This window comes from Apis dorsata, unplaced genomic scaffold (assembly GCF_000469605.1).
Source record: "Apis dorsata unplaced genomic scaffold, Apis dorsata 1.3 scaffold_163, whole genome shotgun sequence".
Taxonomy (NCBI): domain Eukaryota; kingdom Metazoa; phylum Arthropoda; class Insecta; order Hymenoptera; family Apidae; genus Apis; species Apis dorsata.
In genome coordinates, this window is record NW_006263452.1 from 480,786 (window position 1) to 485,530 (window position 4,745).

General features: G+C 40.4%; 1 non-coding gene across 1 annotated transcript; it reads left to right on the forward strand.

The window, feature by feature from the left end:
- The first annotated feature begins 1,374 nt into the window (after positions 1 to 1,374).
- Positions 1,375 to 1,525, forward strand: LOC116185360. Its single transcript, XR_004150202.1, has one exon. It is a non-coding gene; the product is annotated as a U1 spliceosomal RNA (small nuclear RNA).
- The last annotated feature ends 3,220 nt before the right edge of the window (positions 1,526 to 4,745 follow it).

The window sequence follows — 4,745 nt, forward strand, 5'->3', positions numbered from 1 at the left end:
CAGCGTTTGGATTGACAAAAGCAAGGATGAAAAACTCGACGGTCGAGGAAATTTTAAAGGGTGCACTCGGTCGATGATCCTCGAGCACGTTTGCACGGTGAAAATCAATTATCCGGGGAAATCGTGGAATAGAAGGCAGGAGCAACGATGTTTCGCGAGGGAGAGGGGCGGATGGAACTCGATGGCAAAGTGCTAACATTGCACCCCGTCAGAAGTTCAGGACTTCGGCGGCGGGTTCGTCTTTCAAGTTCATCGAGTTTACGAGACTCCGTGTAGTTCGATTACACGCCCCCAGCCATGACTGTAACGCAATATCTATATCGAAGTAATCAAGCTCACAATATCCCCGATTTAGGCAGGAAATTTCGTCGGCAGACGGGGAGGGAGAGGGTTGCACGCGTCGATTCGAGAATTACACGCTCCTCGCCTCGTTCGAACGCGTCGCAGCCGTACGAATGATTTTCCACGCGTATTTGCACTTTCCTGTCGAAATTTCGCTCAAATTTCTACGGAACGATTGTTGAACGATCGTCGAAAAGAGGGATTGTCTTGGACGATGAGCGAATTCGAATTCGACGATTCGTTTAAATCAATTCGATTCGTTTGGATGGATTGATTTCGTTCGACTCGATCTCTCGTTCCAATTTCTACACTTGGTTTCCGTAAGAAACCATTTTTTGGAAGTTGGAAGAAAAAAAAAAAAAAGAGGGGAAAAAAAAAACGATAGAGCATAAACGGTAACGGTCGATCGAGTAAAGAATAAAAAAATAAAATTACGCGTTAGTACGTTAGCGGATCGATCGATATCGTGCAATTTCTCAATCGAGAAATTTATATATTAATTCTGTAATTGAAATTAAATTCAATTAGAATTTTAATGGTTGCCCATATATAATTTAAATCATTTTCGTAATAAACGATCCTTGTTTGTTTCGAAAATGGAAAAAAAAAAAAATCTTTTTTGCAATTTACTTAAAATAACTTCACAAAATATCCATAAAATATTTTCATATTTTAAATTATACATTCCATTATTATTATTATACATTTCCAAATATAACGAAATAATAACGAACAAATTCGCAAATTTAATTCGCAAATTTTTTTTTTAGAATTACAATAAAGCAACAAAAATTCAGCTAAAAAAAAAAAGAAATAATAATAATAATAATAATTTAAATTAATAATATTCGCCAGGTATATACGGTATATCTTTCTCGGCCACCTTGTAATCACGGATAACGGATTCGTTATTCAATTATCAAAATTAGTTCGTAGCGATATCCGATGGATGGAGTTTCGTTTCTGCCGATTTCTCGAAAGTGAGTACGATAACGGGAGTGCTAATCACGGGGCCGGAAACCGTTGCTCACAATACTAACCTGGCGTAGGGGATACCATGATCAACGAGGTGGTTCCCCCAGGCATGAGGCCACAAGCTGAAGCCTGTAAGTACTCCTAACATGAGTATTTGTGCGTTAAATTTTTGATAGTGTGGGGTTCTTGCGTTAAACGCAAACCCCATGCATAATCTTCCAACGAAATCCGCTCTAGAATTCTTTTAGTCGAAAAAAAACCAAAAAAAAAAAAAAAAAAAAAAACAACATTTTACTTTAAAATTTCATCGAATTTTGTACACTTACGGGGAAAAATTTCGGTCAAAAAAAAAAATCTTAAAAAACGTCCTTCACGATTCGAAATTATACCGATCATCGATTTTCATCGATTTCTTTCCTATTTTTTGCTTAAAAAAATCTACCTTCTTAAAAATCGGATCGTTTAATAATTAATAATAATAATAATAATAATAATAATAATAGTAATAATAATAATAATAATAAGATAATAATAATAATAATAATAATAATAATAATAATAATAATAATAATAATAAGAAAAGAAATACTGGTGAGTAAAATTATACGATATAAAAACCACCAAGCATTCCCGATTATTAATTTCCCATTTCGCAGCGCGAGACTGGATCACAAGTGGAAAGACCCATAGACCCAGTTCATCTCCTTTCATCCTCCTTTCGCCAACAACCACCGCCAATCATCTCCACGAAAACCTCGTCGTCGTCTTCGTCGTCGTCGTCGTCGTCATCGTTCAGAATCCTCAAACCTCCTCCATCCGCCGTCATCGAATCTCACTCCCTTTCACTCCCGAGATCGAGCGAAAAACACGCGACCCACTTCTTCTCCTCCAACACGCCTTCGACGAGGCCTTCTTTAAACTCTCCGACCGCCTCCGACGACAGGCTTGGATTGAAAAGCCGCGGTTTCCGGCGTACGTACGTGTCTCTGCAGCGGGGGCGCGGAGGCAGGCCGTTGAAAGGGTACGAGCCGCGGTTCGCCGGATGGAAGAGGCCGGATGAGAAGTTTTCGCCTGGAGAAAAAGGAGACGAGTGGCGCGCTGCTTCACGCGTCGTCCAACTCACCTAGTTTTCGACGCGGAACAGGCCAGGAATCCTCTCTTGAGACATTGACATTTCTTATTGCGCACAGCTTAACGTAACCCCCCAAGTGTCCCTCGGACAACGGTGGAGAATCGCTCGAGGGTCGAGCGAACAAGAGCGGATCCTAGAGCAGACAATGCTACGCGGCGTTCCGCTCGCTCCGCCCGTTTATACGGATCGAATCGAGCCGATAGTTCTCCGACCTCGTCATCGTACGCCATCGAAAACGGTGACTGAGTGACTACCGATTTGCCATCTGCGCATTCGTCGAGCCATCCAAGGGCCATTACAATCGGTGGTGAAATGAAATCGCCACGAACGAAACACGAACGGGTTTCATCACAAACTGTCGTTGGTGTCGTAACAACTCTCTGCCTTTAATCAAGACAAATATAAGCGGCATTGCTTTAAGAATCGATCAACGATCGATTCATCGATTAGTCTTTACAGATTTATATACGTACATTGTATTGCGCACATGGTGTTGCGGTGGGACGAAAAACACATCTAACTGACATCGCGCACGCGTTATATCTTATAACTTATTATACAGAAATTTTTGCACATCGTTAACTCGGCGAAGTATACAGTGAGACGGTTCTTTTTTTCTTTTTTCTTTTTTCCTTTTTTTTTTTTTTTTTTTTTCTTTACGAGAATTATTATTTCCGTTTTATTTATCGTCCACGAGAGAGAGAGAGAAAAGTTTAAAACGATGTATGTGTATGTGTGTATGTGTGTATATGTGCGCTTGACGCGATTCGATTCCTCCGAGGTCGGTTTTAACATCGATGGCAAATTCCTCGAATTCCGTTCCCCTTAATTGATAATCGATAATCGGTCACCGATCGAATTCGTGACTCGAGGGCGATGAAATCAGGCTTGAACGGAGTCATCATCCTCCGTAACGGATGTTCTCTCGCGGGCTACGTGGATTATTTCGGTGTATCCCTCCATTGGAAAAGTATTTGCGGCTTAAAGGCGCGATTTGAGCGTTGAATCGATCAAATACAGCGATATATAGATCGGGTGTTCGTTGTTGTTTGGGGTTGAGATGTGGGTTTGTTCGGCAATTGTACGCGAAAAAAACGGTTTCATTCCTCGTCGGACATTTTTTTCTTTCTTTTTTTTCTTTTTCTTTTTTTTGTTCTCGTTGCGAAAATGCATGCTCTGGTTTTTTCCGTTAATGCTAAAATATAATAACATAATCGATAATCGATTAATTGAAGATAAGAAATGATGGAAGGTAGCTAATGGTCGAGATCGAGAAATCTCGAGGAAGCATAATATACGTAAGGAAAGGAAGAATTGGGATAAATGCGTGTGACTATGAAAGCGTGTCGAAGCGAGTAAAAAAAAAAAAGAGAGAGAGAGAAGGAAGAAAGGACAATTGTATAGAGAGACAAAGAGAGAGAGAGAGAAAGAGAGAGAGTATGTTAAACGTACATAGTGAAACGATTTCTACGATATGATACAGACTAAACAGTGTAATATACGTGATGGAACGTAGTAGCAAAAGGCACGAATCTTTATCTTATCATGAATCGACGTATCTCTAAGACGGCTACGATCCTCTCGTTCGATACGAATCTATGATTTCTTTCTTTTTTTTTTTTTCCCCTCCTCTTCGGAATAAATACGAAAGAGAAGCGGAAATAAGAATATCGAGGATCGTAGCAATGTGTATGTGTGTATATGTATGTGTTTGCGTGTATGTAAATGAATCGACGTGCGTTAATCGTGACACGATTCTCGAGTTCTCGGATCGATCATCTTTCTTCAGTCCTCGACTCTTCTACTTTATTTTGTCTCACGCTGCGGGCAATATATCTGAAAAATAAATACGATCTCTCCGTCCAAGGAGGTCGTCCAAGAATCGACGAAATCGACGAAAATCTCGAATCGCTCGAAAACGTCACGTCGATACACTTAACAATCGATCCGCTTCGCCAATCCTCCACCTCCTCCACTTCCTCCTCCTCCTCCTCCCATTCTCAATTACGATCGCGTTTCAATTATATTCCCGTGATAATAGGTGATCAATCAACCAGAAAACCGATGGATCGAACCAGGACGAATCAAACGTCGATCGTCCAATATAACGTTATTATATACGGGAGGAAATGGTTATTCGCGGACAGATTTCCCTAACTAATAATAATCGTAAGATCGCACTCGTATACGTGGCTCGATCGAACCTCCATACAATTACAATCGAAAAAACACGATAAACGAGCTTCGAGAATGGTATCTGGAATCTTTATGCTCTTCGAAAGAGTGAAAAAAAAAA